Here is an 18,626-nt window from a genome sequence, read left to right on the forward strand (position 1 = left end):
TCATCTGAAAAGGTTCCCAGTTCCATTTTGGGTCAAGGTAGAGAAGCATGACATTGTGTGCTTAAGTAACTCCACGTGTTCAGAGGGGTTTCAAGTCAACAGGAGAAGAAATGCACCAAGGCCTTGACTGGGACGTTGGCAGGCGATGCAGGTAACAAGCCCTCCCAGGTAGGGGGTGACTCAGTCCAGCACCCAGAGGGACCAGCCAGTGACGGAGGCTGGGTCCCCAGGCACCTGAGTGACCACAACACTCTGTCATTTTCTCTCTTCCTGTCCCGTTGGCTCAGCAAACACGAGTGGAGTTGTCTGTCCCCCTAGAAGGGTCCTTCCAGCCACACCCTCTGGTCAGCACTCTGTCACTTTCTCTCTTCCTGTCCCATCGGCTCAGCAAACACGAGTGGAGTTGTCTGTCCCCCTAGAAGGGTCCTTCCAGCCACACCCTCTGGTCAGCACTCTGTCACTTTCTCTCTTCCTGTCCCATCGGCTCAGCAAACACGAGTGGAGCTGTCTGTCCCCCTAGAAGGGTCTTTCCAGCCACACCCTCTGGTCAGCACCTACGGGTCCACTCTGGATCAGCAGCCTGAATCGAGGCCAAGGCATGAATCAGGGAGGGAAGAGCAGGGTTCTGACTGCCTTTCTGACTTCAGGGAAAAGTGGGGTTCCATTTATTAGGGTGGCATCCAGCCTGCAATCCAGTGTGACACTATTTATACTCAGCAGAATACTTCCTTTCCAAAGATTCTTCTACGTATCACAACAAACATGATGGGAAGAGACCGTTGCTTTTAGAACTCTTCCATTTGGGGACTTCCTTGGCGGTACAGTGGTTGAGAGTCCGCCTTCCGATGCAGGGGACAAAGGTCCAACCCCTGGCCAGGGGACTAAAAGACCCCACGTGCCACAGAGCAGCTAAGCCTGCATGCCACGCTACAGAAAGACTGCACACCGCAACGAAGACCCAGCGAAGCCAAAACACAATAAAAATAAATAATGATATATAGGTAGATAAATTTTAAAATCGTATGTTCTTTAAGGAGATTCAAGGAGAAGAAATGGCAACCCACTGCAGTATTCCTGCCCGGACGATCCCACAGACCGAGGAGCCTGGAAGGCTACAGTGCAGAGTCGCAAGGAGTCGAAACGACTGAGCAACTCGGCACAAGGGGATTCAACCCTCCAATGTCCAAAGCGCCTTTCACAGCTCCACTGGTCTTTGAGGGCTTCTGCTTAGGTGTGCCACCTTCCCGTACGTGAGCTGTAGGTCCCTCAGCCTACAGGGACCCCCGGAGAAGGCGATCACACCATACACAGTCGTTTTCTACCTGAGTGATTGGCAAAAGAGTGAAAGTCGGTACGACCGGGGTCCTCCAGGGACTTCTCGGCATGTGGTCTAAGAAGAGACAGCTCATCCTGAATTCCAGGCTCTGGTGAAGGGTTATCACAATACTGACAGGACTATCACACCACCGTAATACATGCAATAGATCATACAAACAGTATGCATAATCTCTACGTACTAGATTTTATATATATGCGGGCTTTCCTGGTGGCTCAGCCGTAAAGAATCCACCTTCGATGCAGGAGGCGTGAGTTCGATCCCTGGGTTCGGAAGATCCCCCGGAGGAGGGCATGGCAACCCACTCCAGTATTCCGGCCTGGAGAATCCCATGGACAGAGGAGCCTGGAGGGCTACAGTCCATGGGGTTGCAGAGTCGGACACGACTGAGGCGACGTAGCACACACACACACGCAGACTGTTTCACAGTCAGCACTCTCGATTAGTGAGTTCAAAGGAAATTCCCCAGAAAAGGCAAAATCAAGTGTCAACTCTAGCCGAGGAAGATGGGGTATAGAGCTTGAAGTATACGCATTCATAGGTATACATTCTGGTATGTCATCTAATTGGGTCCTATTACCGAAAAAAAGTCAATAATGATATGATTTTGCCACAGCATGCACGGTGAGAGCAGTCACAGCCTGAAGAGCCATTCTGGGTGATTTTTAAGGGCACGGATTCATCAACTCCCAAATCTGCTCTCCACGAGACCACAACATACCATTTGGTCAGTTCTCACGTTTGGTTTTCAAAATCCTGACCGTGGATCACCGCTGACTCAAACTAACGTTTATCTGTAAGGAATTAAAAAGAAGTCCCGTGTAAAGAAGAGGAGGAGGAACGCCAAGGGGAGAGCACTTCCGTAAGTAAATGCCACTTGCTGGGAGTTATGCTATGCTACCCTAAGTCCCTTCAGTCACGTCCGACGCTGTGACCCCATGGACTGCAGCCCACCAGGCTCTTCTGTCCATGGGAGTCTCTGGGCAAGAACACTGGAGTGGGTTGCCATGCCCTCCTCCAGGGGATCTTCCCGACCCAGGGATTGAACCCGAGTCTCTTATGTCTCTTGGAGAAGGGAATGGCAACCCACTCCAGCGTTCTTGCCTGGAGAATCCCAGGGACGGGGGAGCCTGGTGGGCTGCCGTCTGTGGGGTCGCACAGAGTCGGACACGACTGAAGGGACTTAGCAACAGCAGCAGCGGCTCTTATGTCTCCTGCCTTGGCAGATGGGTTCTTTACCACCAGTGCCACCTGGGAAGCCCTGCTTGGAGTTAAAGTGAAAGTGTGAGTCACTCAGTCGTGTCAGACTCTTTGTGACCCCTTATAGTCTGCAGCCCACCAGGCTCCTCTGTCCATGGGATTCTCCAGGCAAGAACAGGAGGGGGTTGCCATTTCCTTCTCCAGGGGATCTTCCCGAGCCAGGGCTCGAACCGGGTCTCCTGCATTGCAGGCGGATTCTTTACCATCTGAGCCACCAGGGAAGGGAAGCTTGGAGTGAAGCATCTCTTAAAATGTAGATAACAGAAAGAATCCAGGGAAGTGCACCTTCTACCCTCTGAATGCACAGCACCGACAGCATCAGAGGCGGGGCAAAAGGGGCAGCCAGGCTCTGCATCCTGTCACAGGGTCGGAGAGGCCCAGGACCACCTGGCCCTCCAATCTCAAGGGAAGCAAATCTCCCGGTGATGTTCCAGAAAGAAGCAAACTCCCAGAAAATACCATGACTCCGCCTGACACCACGAGCTGGAGGGAAGCACTGGAAACCACCTCGCCTCCTCCTGGCCCTGGCACCATCTTCTGAGACACCTCCATGCCTCAAGAGCGAAGTGACAGAAGCGAAAGCGCGGGCTGAAGCTCTGAAGATGGAAGATGAGGTAGGGAGGGGTCCCAGGAGCCCTGCACACCCAGGGAAGCCACAGGAGCAGAAACAAGAGGAGCCAGAGGCCAGGGACGCGGGGATAGACTGCTGGACGCAAGCCTGCCGTCTAGAATCTGTCTCGCTGGATCTGAAACATCGATGGCCAGGCTGATCACCTTGACCCCTTTGAGAGACCCACCTTCTTGCATCAAAACGGTCCCTCTGGGTCCTTTGCCCTGGATGGACCTGTTCCGTTCTTAGTTGTGGCCGAATGTAACCTGTACAATGAACTGTCTCTTTCAAACTGTCTTAGCCGAAGAAGAAAAAACAAAACTTCACCTCTGGGCCTTCTGCTCTCACAGAGATGTATTCATCGTTTGATTTTTTTCTAGAGGAGAAGGGACGCTGGATACTCATACTGGCTTTGAGAACCAGAGATCTGTCAGAACTGCTGGTTACGAGGGGAAACTCAAGCACAATCTGAGCTTCTTCCCAAACCCTCTGGTTTCACAGCACGCCCACCCCTCCCTTCCTAAGAATCTGGTTTTTTTTCTTTTTTTTTCTTCGTGCAGTTTTTCCTATTTTCGGCATCCTCGGGTCCCTTCGAGTAAGCGTCCCGTCAGCGCCAGGCGTGGGCGGGCTGCTCAGACAGCGCTCAGAACATTCACCCTCCACCTCTGAGTCAGCTGCCTGTTCATGGAAATACTATTCGGTGACCATTTTCATTAAAGTCTGTGCTGGCGTGGATTTGTTTCTCTTGACACCGACCCAAGTGTTTTTCTCTTTCTGATTGATTTTTGGTTTCAGCTCAGAGTGTCTTTGGGGTTGTTTGTTGTTTAATATATTTCCATTTTTACTGGAGGGGAAACAACGTTAGTGCCAATGGGATCCAGCTGTATCCATCGGGCGCACGACCTCTGTTTTTACATTCACGACGATGGGGACGTGCTGTCTGCAGAAGCCAAGCAGGGCTGACCCTGCCCAGATGGGGAGGTAAAGGCACCCTCTCTGGTGCCTTTACACGAAAAGGGTTCCTGGCCTCTAGGAGGTCTTATGATCCCTATTCCTGGGGGTCTTGCTTTTGCAACTCAGGAGTTTCTGCAGACTGACTGATCACACACACTCTAAGTCTGATAAACACCCCACCACCTGTTCTCCTGCGGAGAGTATATGGTCAGCAGCAGCAGTACACGGTCAACGAAGCCCCTGGAGCTGCCGACTGCCTCTGCTAGAAACTAACACAACACTGTCAATCAACTACGTACTTCAATAAAAAACACAATCAAAAGTTGCCTTTACTTTACTACTGTGAGTTTCAGGCCACTGTGGACTCAAGGGCTAACACAATCCCCCGGCATAACGTCCTGACTCTCCGGAGTGCCTCCCTAAGTTCGTGGACTAGCATCTGTCCTCTTTTCTCTTAAACAATCAGCATCTCTCAAAGTGAAGCCATGTGTTCCCAAAGGGGCTAAAATCTGTTCTTGGAGGATGAAAAAAATATGTATAAAGCACAGATACATGCAAATGCACATTTACATGTATATGTCTAACGCAAAATTCCTAAACCAATATGCTACATATCCGTGCCATTAAATATTCATGTGGGAGAGGAGTGATTAGAGGGAAAAATGTTTGAAAAGGCTCTTGAAAAGGTTGGAAAGACTCTTTAGAAAAGGTTGAAAAAGACTAATTTAAGCCAAAGGGTTAACTGCATCACAAAATACCGTTACTTCTTAATACATTTAGCACAGGTGCTTCAGTGATAAATACATCCTGTCTGCATTTACTCCAGTCTGTTTCAGTTCAGTTCAGTCGCTCAGTCGTGTCCGACTCTCTGCGACCCCATGAACCACAGCACGCCAGGCCTCCCTGTCCATCACCAACTCCCGGAGTTCAATCAAACTCACGTCCATCGAGTCGGTGATGCCATCCAGCCATCTCGTCCTCGGTCGCCCCCTTCTCCTCCCACCCTCAATCTTTCCCAGCATCAGGGTCTTTTCAAAGGAGATACTCTAGCCAACAATTCACCTACAGGTCTCCTCTTGTGTCTCTCTTACGTTTTAGAAGCCGGTGGGTATTGAGCACAAGAAACAGAACCAAAGACAAACCAAAATACAGCAAAGGAGAGAAACAAAGAGCTAACGCTCTGATGCAAAGGAAGCAGAAGACTGTACTTCTCTGAAAACAATGACCTATTACTTTTTAGTGTCACAAACTAGCAACTAGAAAGATCTCCCGGAGTATCTTTTCAGTCTGCATTAAGTATCCAACATAGCAAACAACTCTTCCTGCCTTAGTCTACTAAGAACCTTGCTTATTCCAAAAAGGAAGAATGCATTCAACTTCCTCAAATACAAGATGTGCAGTTATTTTTACTTGCTTGGAGCAAAGGCTGAGAAACAGCATTTAGCCCTGCTTCCTTTGCCAGGGCCGCGTCACAGACTCTCATCCTCATTTCCACTTGCTGAATCTTCTTTCACCTGGGTTGGGTGGGTCAAAGTTTATTCCCAGCCTTTTGGAGTTGTACCCTATATGTCTAACAGGGCCATCCCCAATGTGGCATGATTTTCTGACCTGAACTGGTTGTGCCCTTGCTGGAGAGAGAAACAGAGTCCGTTTTACTCACAAACTCGAAGATTACACACACCAGTATCACAGAATACAGAAGGAACTCTGCGATGACCTCAAAGGGTAAATGTATGGAGGATGAACAGTAAGTGGGGGATGTTTTCTGCCCTAAAACTCCCGGACTGGGGCAGACTTTTATGAATAATTTTCAAACATCAGGAAGTCCGTGATGTTTTAAGTCCATGTCTTAAAAAGACTGCACAGTGCTCATCGAACTCCAGTGGCTCTGACTCCCTCCCCTCCTCGGAGATCCTAGAGCAGAGTCCTGACGGCCACGGCCAAAGAACGCAGGCACCTGCCTCCAGCAAATCCATTCCGATTCCCCCTCATTCCCAGACACAAATTTCCATGAAAACCAGACACGGGACAGCAACCAGGGGCAGGATATTCCAACATCGCTCCACTTCTGCAGCCTGGTTTCATTAGACTCGCTGGCGTGGTTCTGTTAGCCCCTGTACGTGCTCACTGCAGGTGATGTTTTGCTGACACTGACCTTCAAAGCCATGCTGTCTGGGCACTTAAGGGAATAAGACCCCTTGCAGGAGCGACAGGGGCTCTGGAGGCAGAGACGGGCAATCTGTGAGTCCAGAGGTCACCAGGACATGGAAACGCTTAGCAACGCCTTTACGAGGTGACTCTGCTGGGTGTGACTGGTCCTGTCGTTGAACTCGCCCACACATCCCTATAGCCCATGATAGCTGTTTAGCCTGGAAAGCGGAGAAAGAACCTCCACAGCTGACATGCTCAATCCAAGTTTGACTAAACAGAGCAGTTTGCAAGAACACATTTTAGCCACCGCACACCCGCAAACACCCAGCTGGAGAAGCTGGTGGGGGACCCACGTGGGGGCGGGAGAGGGGTCCCCATCTCCTGCTCTGTGCCCCAGCCCAGAGCTGCCGCCATGAGCCGCCAGTCACCAAGTCTGTGTCCAGGGTCTTACTCAAGAAGCGGTAAACTGTAAGGACCCCGGGTAGAAGCAACCGGACCTCGACCTCCCCTTCCGAGTCACGCTGCCCGTCCGAGGGGCGGGTGCCAGCGGTGACACGGCTCTTCCTCCAAGGACTTGCGCACACGTGGCTCCCACCCCTGTGGCCTCGCCTTCCCTCTGTGTTCAGGCCACTCGCCTCACACATTCTCACATTTACACGTGTTCACTGGACGCAACCCCGAGTGAATTACTTAAGAAGGCTTAATGTGCTTCATACTTCTCAAATACAATTTAGACTTTAAATTGAATTTGCACTCCCGTGGGGGAAAAGAGTGCTGAGCCAGCCGTGGAGTGTCCAGTGGACACGCAGTAGGTCTCAGAACAGAACTGCAGGTAGCCCAACAGTCTCTCCCCTGGCAGCCGATGCTCCGGGACTGAGCTACAAGGTTCAAATGCGGTGCCCGCCTTTGAAAGCAGAGCCCCACCACACGCCTCACAGACCGCAAACGTTCTCACGTTCTGGCTTATCCTCGGCTGATCCACAATGAAGCATCGGACAATAAGAGACGCGTCACAGGCAGACCAGCACACAAAGCCCTGTTTGGTAGCTGTGTGTTTTCTGGCTTTTTGTTTCTTTTAATAAATCTCAATATCCTTTCTCTCTGTGTTCAGTTGCCCTGAATGAGGTGTTAAGATTCTGTGCAGCAAATTAGAGTTGAGAAAAGGCACCTATTTTATTTAACATAGTTTTGCTTTGTTAGAGGTAAGCACTGCCCATCAGGAAAAATAAACCAGAAGACGGGAGTGACATTCCCTCCAGCACGGGTGGGGATGAACACAGAACTACCTAGAAGAATGCATAGACCAGGATTCTGCTGCAGACCAGGTCCCGAGTCGAACACGACCTTCTTATTCAGGGGAAACTGGGAGACAGGGAAGGGCAGGAGAGGCTGGCATGCTGCAGTCCATGGGGTCGCAGAGTCAGACACGACTGAGCGGCTGAACATCAACAAAAACATTCCAATGGGGCTGAGTTGCTCAAGGCCTACATTACACAAGGTACTTCGGTAATCAGAAGCGGCGTGCAAGCGAGGCGACTGGCTGTGAGACGTGCCGTGGACCTCAGCGCTCAGCACAACAGAAATGCCCGCGTTGGATGCGCTCAGCCTTCACGGAATCCGTGAACAAACGTGGTCTCAGGAGCTAATTCCGTAGCAATCCGCTGATGGTTATCCTTTCTTTCTCTGGGGCTCTAGCACCTCAAGAATGCTATTCCTCAAAATGACCAATTGCATCACTCTAAACACACTGTCCGCGTGCAAAAAATGACACATGTCATCTGCTGACATCACCCTTAAACAGGGAATACTCAAGATGTGTACACCTGAGATTGTCAGAAGACAATTCTAACAAAAACTATTTGTCACCAGGCATACAAAGTTTCAGTGTGAAAGCAGCTATTCGGTTTTGCCTTTGAAAAACCTGAAGCGAGTTGACAAGAAATCATATATTCGTGATCCCTCCAACTTGAAACCTGCAGATCTGACGCTGTACACTGTTCCCTTTTTAACTGCTATCATTTCTGGCTCCAGCATGAGGTACTGGGTGATGTGGCCAAGAGGGATATGAAGTCACAAAAATTCTATTCCTGTGATCAAGTTACACAATAGACTTCACGGCCACTAATTTTATTAAGTCTGAATTTCGCTGCTGAATATTCCCGACCTGCATGGTGCAATACAGGAGCCACTCAAGTGGCTATTAAGTATGTGAGATACAGCCAATCCAAAACTAAGATATGCCGTACATAAACTGGGCTTCCCTGGTGGCTCAGTGGGTAAAGAGACAGCCCGCAAAGCAGGAGATGCGGGAGACGCAGGTTTGATCCCTGGGTCAGGAAGATCCCTTGGAGAAGGACATGGTAACCCAACATTCTTGCCTGGGAAATCCCCACGGACAGAAGAGCTTGGCGGGCTACAGTCCATGGGGGTCGAAAAATAGTCGGATATGACTTAGCAACTAAACCACCAGCACCTGTGTAAACGACACACCAGATTTTGAAATTTAATACAGGAGAAAAGGTAAAAGAGCTCATCCACGTTTTTATATGGATGACACTAGAAGTGATAATATTTTGGACATACCGCGTTACATAAAAGAGATTGTTAGAATGAATTTCATCTGTCTCTTTCTCCTTTTGTAACATGGCCACTAGAAAGCTGAAAGCGAGAAGCTACACGTGAGATTCGCATTCTACACTGCCCGCCCGGCATCCTCTGACCTCCCATCCTCCCAGTCCCCACAACCCCTGCCCCCTTCCCATCGTCACTTCTGGAAGTGGACCCTCCGCTCTGACCCAAAGAACTCCCGGTGGCACTGGAGATCCAGAGCCAATCCCCCAGCTGGGTTCTGCCTCTGCTCTGGCTCTGACCATCTGGGTAACTCTGACCACGCCAGTCACTCGGGAGCCTCACTTTGCTACTCTGGAGAATGGGGGCAATAAAGCCCCCGCCCTCACAGAGCCATGGTGAGAACACCCCAGGGCAACAGGGCTCCCACGTCTGCGCCGTCTGGTGGGGAGTCCAGGTCAGCGAGTGTGCTCCAAACAAACATCACATCTCCCTCCCCTTTGGCAGGATTTCTTTACTCCCTACCTTTTCTGTTTGTTTTTAAGATTTATTTATTTTCGGTTGCACCGATTGCTGCACACAGGTTCTGTCAACACAGTGAGCGGGGCTACTCTCCATGGCAGTGCGTAGGCTGCTCACTGAGGCGGCGGCTCTGGCTGCGGAGCACGGGCTCTGGGGGGCACACTTCCTCAGCAGCAGGTGGGATCCTCCCCAGACCCGGGATCAGCCTGGTGTCCCCTGCACTGGCAGGGGGATTCTCAACCGCTGGGCCACCTGGGAAGCCCTTCTCCCTACTTTTTAACTTCACACTTGGGTTCCTGGCATAGGTGTCTGTATCGGTCCTTCCAATGCCAGAGGTCGGGCGGTTCCAGCACCCACCATGTCACCCAGCTCCCAGGTGGCACGTTCCACACCCCAAGCACCACCCCCAGGTGGCCGCCCACGATGGGGGGTGGGGGGCCTCACCCCCATCCGGCCCACCAGAGCCAGGATCCGCCCTGGTGCAGCCCCAGGGCAGTAACCTCCAAGAAGTGTTTTCTGATCTTCCTCTGGCATGGCTGAGATTACTCTTTGATTGTCTGATTCTAATGAAGTGGATTTCTTATTCACACCCTACCCTGTCCTGTAAAAGGACTGAAAGCGATCCACAGGGATATACGCGATATGACAAGGATTTGTTTTGCTTTAAATGCTGAAGTAGATGCAAAATAAACAGCAGAGCTGAGACTAAAAGGAATCAAGGAAAAGAACAGGAAGAGGAGCTCAGAACTAGGCCGCCCACCATGCAGGCCACGGGGTCCCGCAGCCAGGCCCGAGGTGGGCGCACGCAGGCCTCCACGCTGGCTGGCACGCGACTCACACAACTGCTCCTGAGGCTGAGATGAAACGAAGCTCTCCCCCACGGCTGAGAGAGACAAGGACCTGTGGATGAACACAAACTTCCCCAGCACTGGGCCACGGCCGTGCGAGGGCGGCCTCCCACGGAGCCCACGGAGCACGTGAGCACCGCTCAGGGACCGCTGCCCCACACTGCAGAGCCCAGGGCCCTGGCTCACTGCCACACTGGTCTGGTCCAAGCAGGCCACACTGCTGAATGCAACACTTGCACTGGCCTGTGCGTTCACCCCTCTCTAGACCCCACGGCCTGTGCGTTCACCCCTCTCTAGACCCCACGGCCTGTGCGTTCACACCTCTCTAGACCCCACGGCCTGTGCGTTCACCCCTCGCTAGACCCCACGGCCTGTGCGTTCACCCCTCTCTAGACCCCAAGCCTGTGCGTTCACCCCTCGCTAGAGCCCACGGCCTGTGCATTCAACCCCTGCTAGACCCCATGGCCTGTGCGTTCACCCCTCGCTAGACCCCACGGCCTGCGCGTTCACCCCTCTCTAGACCCCACGGCCTGTGCGTTCACCCCTCTCTAGACCCCACGGCCTGTGCGTTCACCCCTCTCTAGACCCCACGGCCTGTGCGTTCACCCACTTTCTAGATTCTATGGCTGTGCATCTACCTCTTTCTAGATACGTGGCCTGAGCTTTCATTGCCCTCCCAGATTCCATAGCGCATGCACTCACTCCCTTTGTAGATTTCAGCTGCTGAAGGCCTGACCTGAGGCTTCCCACAGGGCTTTGCACTGAAAGGTCTGCCTGCCCTCCTCGTCTCTTCCTGGCACTTGCCTTGCCATGACTCAGAACGCCCCTCCACTGCCAGAATCCTGAACCTTCCAAGCCTAGGTCAAATCTGACCTCAAACACTCCTCTGCCCCCTTGGCACTCCCTGACTCTCCTGCGTGAATTTCCACCTGTGGACATTTATCCCAAGGATGCTGCGTTCAGGGTGAAAGCCATCAGCTATTTGGAGTGAAAGGGGCTACAATTTTGTTTACGTGTTGTCCGTACAACTAGTTGAGCAAATAATAGCCCAGGCAGGACTTACCAGCCGGAGTCGGCGGACAGGCGAGCTCTGGAATGTCGTGGCTTTTCCATTTCATTTGCAGTTGCTTTTCTAATCTGTAGGTACGTCCAGTGTCTTAACAGTCTCTCTGTGGTCCACGTTCCCATCTCTTTTAGGACTGTGCTCTCATTTAATAGGTAATCAATAAATTCTGATGGGGAAATGTGTTTCCAGGTTGTTTAAATGTAATAAAGAAAATCCAACATGGTATATAATACTCCATGTTTGCAGAGAAAAACTTAATTGCAAAACGTAATTGCAAATGCAATCTTAGCATTTGCACAGATGTAACCCCTTTCTGCCTCCTAGTAGTTTACTGTGGCTTCTACATGCTTATAGGGTGATTTTCTGGACTTAGCTCCAGTTTTAAATTTGGGTATAGATTATATAGGAGAAACTGTTCTTAAGGGTGTTCTGTTTAATCACCTATATTTACAAGTCTTACAAAGCTGCAAAAATCCCTCAAAGTCTATCATGAAATGGGATTATAAACTGCTTTCAGACCTGATCCCATTCCAGCTGTTAAAACCCTCTCTGTTTGACCCTGAAAGCAGCAAGTAACAATTGCTTTTCTCTGTTCGAATGGCAGGGTTTGGGGTGGAGTTTCAGAACTTAAACACAGGTAATATGCAGACCTAACACCCCTTTCTCCAGAAAAGACTCACCATATTCCCTGGGTCTGAGCCTCACTGTCATTATTTCTATTTTAAAACCCCGGAGTGAAGTAAATTTTCCTGCCAGGATCAAACAGACTAGGAAGTACTTTTGGATCCTGAAGAAGCAATTTTTTTTTCCTCCATTTTTGCTTATTCTGTCTTCTTGCTGCAGTAACTTGCGCTCCAAAAAGAGCCAGCCTTGCACAAGACACGTTTGAATTTGGGGCAATTATAGACTCAAATTTGTAAATCCTGCAGAGGGCTCGCATCAGCTTTGTGAGGTTGCATGTGATTTTAATGAGACTCCATTCTTCTTCAAATGAGGTCTTCTTAAAATGTTCCTAAGTCGCCCACTGGTATCCTTTCGAAATGCTTGTTTCCCAACAAAAGAAATCTGAATTTCCTAATATTTAATTTCAGGTTTTATGTTGAGATGGTAAGTGTGCATGGTTTGTGTTTTCAAACATTTCACATCACTAACACAGACTTCGAAGATTATTGACATACAGCTTAGTTCTTTGTAGGCTCCATGTAAGAATCCTGAAATCGTCCTGTTCACTGCCAGGGTCCCAAGGTCCCACCAAGGTCCGTCCCTCCAGGCTTCCTCATCACAGCTTCTTTCAATCTCTTCTCAAAAGCCTGAGAATTCTACTGGCTCCAGCAGGCGCAGAACTCCAAGTATCGGCAATGCACAGGGGAGGGAACAGCGCTTTTCCATTGCCTGATCCAATCCATCGATTCCATGAAGGCAACAGGTCGTTAACAGGCATTGTAAGATCCTGGGTTTCCCCCGTGGTTCAGAAGACACACAGCCTGACATGCAGCTCAGTTCACACAGAAGGCACACCCCACGACCCGAATCCACCTCCACAAGGTTGCTGATGACTTTTCACAAAACTGCTCCTTGCCTCAAAGGTGGTAACACAAACCTCCCAGCCCAGAGCACACGAGTCTTTTACTTCTCAACTTGACTACTTTTGTAAAGCTCCCAAAAAATCCATAACCCACATTTCCACTCCGTCACGGACAGAACGAATCTCCCCACCGGCAACAGAGAACCGCTGGGTGGAAATACACCGCGAGTTCATCCGAGCACCAGGCCAGCCCCGTGGTGCCCCAGCACTCAGACCACGGGGCGAACACCCTTCTTCACTCTTAAATGAAGGTTTGGGAACCTCTGCCAAGCCCTTCATCAAGTGAAAGTAAGGGTTTCTTGGTTTTGAAAAATCACTGCAAATGTGCCTGTTTTTCTTTTCCCTTTTTTATTTTTAAACCATTCTTTAGGTTGTCTTTTTCTTTTTTACAATTTATGTTTTCCTTCCTATCGGTTAGAGGGCTGCTTTTCTGTCCCAGAGTAGGTTTTCCCGAGGGAACAGTTATTGAAATAACAGTAGCACTAAAAGGAATCCCATGTGAGACAGCGACGTGTGAACATTTCATTCCCACTAAAACAGTTCAAAATTTGATGGTATGCTCTGACAGGAAGCAGCTACAACACCAGGTTTTCAAAACCCTCAGACATGCTAATGGTTTCTGCTGGATCAGATCTCCCTTCAACTTCTCCAGGGCTATGGTTTACAGAAGTGATAAATTAACTCAAAAGGTCTGTTTTACACACTTTAAGGATATTTCCAGCTTCACTCACGGTCACTCTGAAACAGAAAAAAAGGCACAGAACTCAACTTCCTTTGCCCAGGCTTCTGACCATGCGCCGAGTCAACGCAACTGAACCCCCTACTTTCATTGTTAAATTACGGTTTCTCATACGCAATCAGGGTCTTCCAGATGATGACATGCCACTGTCAAAATAGAAGAACTTAAAAGTTACTTTCAATCTAACAGGCAGACCCAGAGCTCCATTTTTAGACGCACCCTTTAATTACTCGGTGCTGTCGGCATCTCACTTACACTTAAATTTAGCACAGTAACTTTAGACCACTTGCCTTTAGATCACTTCACTACCTTCACTGGGTCTGTGGTGGTGCAAATGCAAAGCACCAAATCCTCTCTCTTTTAAACACTCAAATGCTTGAAAGCAAGAAAGGTAAAAAGTTAAGAGGGCCACACGTCCCCCTGGTCATTTGAAAAACTGGGGTGGATAACAGCCCAACCACTGGAGACGCCTGCTGTTTTTATCCACAGAATGATTGCCTTGAATCTATAAATGTGAGAAGACGTATATTGACCATGCGCAACGCCCAGCCAATGAGCTGCTCCTGAGCCAAGTGAGCGCGCAAACATGACCAAGGAGGATGCCCTCGTGACGTCAACAACACAGGGGTATCTTGGAGACCTCGTGGGTAAGTGTCACCAGCTACTTCAGGGACTTTCAAAGTCCCCGCAGGGACTTTAACAGACACTGCTACCAAACTCGAACATCCACTGCTCCCACCAGCTACCAAAATCTGCTGCAACTGTGTCTAAAACACTCGAATCCCTCTTATATGCCAAAAACATTTGAACCTTTGCAACTCCAAACGTTTGAAGAGTTTCAAATTCAAGGTGCAGGCAGATGATAAAGGAAAAGTTGTATTTTGAAGGATGATATATCGTGGGAATGCCCACATGTCCTTACCCTTTGGGGAAAGAAAATGGAATTCTCCTCCTCGCCTGGAAAAGCTTGGCCTGAGATGCAAAGGGTGCCCAAGCCGGGAGGTGGAAAGAGACCTGGGTTTAGAGACCAGCCCCCAGGTGAAACACAGACCTGCCTCTCAGCGCCGCAAGGCCAGGCCTCTGCTCATAATGACTTCCTTCTGATCTCAGTCACGGGGACCACGTCTCGCATCCCAGGCCCCAGCAGCCTCCTCAGAAGGGGAGGGGGGTCTCTCTGTCGACACCTCCTGAACCCGGCTCTATGAAAGAGCAGGCAGCACCAACATTTATTCAACGTGACACTGTCTCCCCACCCTCCGTATCAGATGACTGACGCTGACCTGCTCCGGTTTTTCACTGGGGAATAGGAACAGATCTTTGGAACATTAGTTTCTCTGTCTTGTGAAGAAACAAATCCCCCTTTTATTTATTTTTGTTGTTGTTTAAGGACAGGTAACAAGGAAAAACTAGACCTGATGTTAATGTTAGAAAAACAGTCGAAAGTCCCCTATTACCTACTTATAAAATACGATATATTTCATATATGCACAATGCATAAAATTTTAGAATAGTACGTAAGTTCAAAATCAAGGTTGACATCTTTCAAACAGGCTTTACTTCTTATTTATATATCTGGCTCCCCACTGGGGTCTCAGCCTCTACCACAAATAAAAGAGCTGATCTTATGAGATTAGAAATGCAATAAGATTTTTAATACCAAAACAAAACCTAAGAAGTGGCCGGAGGCAAAGCTTATAAACACGTGTGCATGTAGCCCCATTACATAACCAAATGGCAACCAAGAATTTTCAAAAATTTACCGAAAGAAGGCACTTCAGACTAAATAACCAAGAACTCATCATGAGAGAATAGGTACATGGAAAACAAAATATCACAATGCTACCCCACATTTTTAACAAGAAAATAAAGTAACTATACAGTGATAGAAGAGAAACCAAAATTTTAAGTGTAACTGGAACTATATATCTTTAAACAAATAATTCAAAGAGACATAATACCCATTTGCTAGGTTAGTGTACTAACCAAGTTATTGATTCAAATGGAAGCTTGGGTTACCAGACCATAAGAGGATCTGTGATGTGTCTAGCACTCACAAAGCCTTTCTTCAGAATTAGAAAACTTTGCAGTAGTAGCCATAAGCTTGCACAGTTCATCCTGTTTCCTCTAGAATTGGCACTTCAATGGCATGATTAGCTCATTCATAATTTGACACACAATGAATTAATTCATCTGGTTAGGGTTTTCATGCAACTTCTATTGCCCACTCTTCCCACTGAGAGAGCCAGTTCGAAGTGCTGGCAGCACAGCAAGCGTTAACCCCAGGAATGTGACAGTTCTCCCCGTGATAAGGTGAGGGGTAGCTGACTGAGGCTGGTCAAGGGCTCTAAGCTATTTGCAGAGAACTGAAAATACTGAAAAAAAATAATCTCAGTGGTAAATAAACTCTATGCCCCATGTATGTCACTAGGGGAAGACTAAAATTGTTTTTTAAGTCACGCTGAAAGTTTTCTGAACTTCAGAAGCTCCAGAAACACGCACAGTGGGAAGGCTGTGGCACTCAGAAATCCGTTTCTTTGGAAGGATAACGAGAACGATCATCATCCCAACGAAGAACTGCATTACGGTCACACCTGCATTAAAACTGTTTATCCATTTTATGAGGCAGTGTAGTCTGCTGTTAACAGTAGCATCTAAATCCTTTAAAATGTTAAAAATAATTCTAGGTGGTACCTTTTGTAAAGTATCTAGACAATATATAGCTGTGATCAAAGGACGTCGTATTTCAGACAGAAACCAACAAGGCGTGCTGAGAGACACACGGATAATTTTTAAACATGCCAAGTGTCCCCAGTAAGCGGTAAACGGGAAGCACATAAACGACACAGCTGCAGGCCAAGGTGTCAGAAGGGGAAGAGACCGAGACGCAGAGAAAAGGGAGGAAGCCGAGGTCAGGGAGAACGCGGTGAGAGCGCTGTAGGGGGGCGATTCCACCCACGGAAGGACTGAGCGGGCAGCGACAGCCAAGCCCACACCTGGTCTGGACTCTCAGCCGAGCGTGGGCTTTCATTCAAGCCTTATTTCCACTCCAGACAACAACAAGTCATCGCTCGCTGCGAGCCCAGACGAAGCCCCCGCGCTCGGCTTCACCAGCCCCCGCGGGCAGTGGAGGTCCGCACCCCTCTCCATCCGTCCGGGGCGCGCGCTCCTCCCCAGGACCCGGACAATGACGGACCGGCCCTCCCGGCGTCACAGAGCCCATTCGTCCCGGCGCCGTCGGAAGAGCCGGGTCAGCCGGCCGTCACCCGGCCCGCCGCGGGAGCCGGGCAAGGCGCGCGGGGCGCGGGACTTACCGAGAGGCGAGCGCCGCCGTCGGGGGAGGGCGCGCTGCGCACGTGGGTGTCCGCGCGTGTCCGCACCCGCGTGTGCCGGCGCGCGTGCCTGACTGGGGCCGCCGCCGAGCCGGGAGGCACTGAGTCCCTGGGCGCCGACGGGCTCAGCCCATGGTGTGGGCGCCGGCCTCCCGGAGGCCCCGGCTCCCGCCAATCGCCGAGCAGGGCTGCCGCCCCGACGCGCGGCTCCAGATCCGGGAGTGCGCGCCGGGGGCGGGGCGGGGCGCGAGCGCGCGTGTCCAGGTGCGCCTGGGTATCCCCGCGCGCGCGTGTCCAGGGGCGCGTGGTTGTGGGGCGCGCGCGTGTCCGGGAGGGCGCGTGGATGCTGCGCACGCGGGTGTCCAGGGGCGCGTGGTTGCTGGGCGCGCGCGTGTCCGGGAGGGCGCGTGGATGCTGCGCGCGCGTGTCCGGGAGGGCGCGTGGATGCTGCGCACGCGGGTGTCCAGGTTCGCGTGGTTGCGGGGCGCGCGCCTGTCCGGGAGGGCGCGTGGATGCTGCGCGCGCGCCTGTCCGGGGGCGCGCGTGGGTAGCCCAGCGCGCGTGTCCGGGCGGCGCGCCCTCGGGCCGGGGAGCGCGGCGGCGCGGGCAGGTCCGGACCCTGCCGGGCTCTGGGGACGCGGGCGGCTCCGCGGAGGAAGAGGAGGCGGACGGCGAGGAGGAGGGGGAGAAAGGGGAGGAGCGGAGCCTGGGACCCGAGAGCCGGAGTCCGGGCCCCGGCGGCGGCGGGAGGGCCGGGACGCGCGTCCGGGAGCGGAGCGGCGCGCGAAGCCGAGCACAGGCCGGGGCAGGCGAGGGCCGAGCGGCGGGCGATGCCGTGGACGTGCTTCCCCCTCGGAACTTAGAAGTGACTCTTCCCCCGCCTCACTGTTGCACACATTGCAAATAATAAACGTTCAAGCCGGTTGTGTCGGAAGAAGGTGAGAACGACCGCTGGGGCTGCCTCGGCTGCGCTGGGAACTGACACAGACGTCGCCCTAGAGACGGCGGCGCAGGGCGCCACCGGCCTCGCTCACACCTGGAGGCGCTACCTGGCGCGAGCTGAGCGCCGGGGCCCGGGTGGCGGGGCTCCGGAGGCGCGGGCGCGGCCGCCAGGATGCCAGCCGGCCGGGAGGCCGCAGCAGGGTGTCCCCAAGACGCCGCCTCCGAAGGGGGCAGCCGCGCGCGAGGTTTGGCTCCTCCGGCCCCGCGGCCCTGAAGGACCCTCCAGAGGTTACAGTTTTTAAGTGAATTCTGACTTCAAAACCGCGCTTACCTGGGTGCTGCCTCTCTTCGACCATGTCCCGCGGGCACCGTCACGACTGTCCAGCGTGATCGCTAGGACCTCATCCCAGACCCTTCCCTTGCAGGCTCTCCCCTTCCAACCAAGTGAAAACTACTCGTGTCTCTCCCTCTCCAAACTTTTTAACAGCCAAGAATTTCAGCAAACAGCCAGAAAGAAAGCTAAGTCGCGCCCCCCACCCCCGCCGCAACCCCAAGGGAAGGGAGCGAAATAAGCACTCCTTTAATTTGAAAAATAATAATTAAAACTCCCTCAACTTTTAAGGCCGGGCAACATAATCTATTAATTGGTCGCTATTAACATGCCGTTTTATTGACCATAGCACACAGAAGTATGATTGTGAAGGAGGAGTGTTTTC

General features: G+C 51.3%; 1 protein-coding gene across 2 annotated transcripts in view; it reads right to left on the reverse strand.

The window, feature by feature from the left end:
- Window positions 1–18,364, reverse strand: part of ERG (ETS transcription factor ERG) — a 323,869-nt gene extending 305,505 nt beyond the window's left edge. Inside the window, exon 1 of one of the 2 annotated variants that reach the window (XM_088835169.1) lies at window positions 18,242–18,364. The gene's annotated coding sequence lies outside the window, so the exon portion shown is untranslated. Of the gene's footprint in view, window positions 1–16,950; window positions 17,090–18,241 lie in introns of those variants that run through there. The other variant, XM_055416410.2, reaches the window with a different exon arrangement.
- Window positions 18,365–18,626: the final 262 nt, after the last annotated feature.

The sequence above is a fragment of the Moschus berezovskii genome, chromosome 1, assembly GCF_049115385.1.
Source record: "Moschus berezovskii isolate FMDL1 chromosome 1, NW_MosBer_1.0, whole genome shotgun sequence".
Lineage (NCBI taxonomy): Eukaryota > Metazoa > Chordata > Mammalia > Artiodactyla > Moschidae > Moschus > Moschus berezovskii.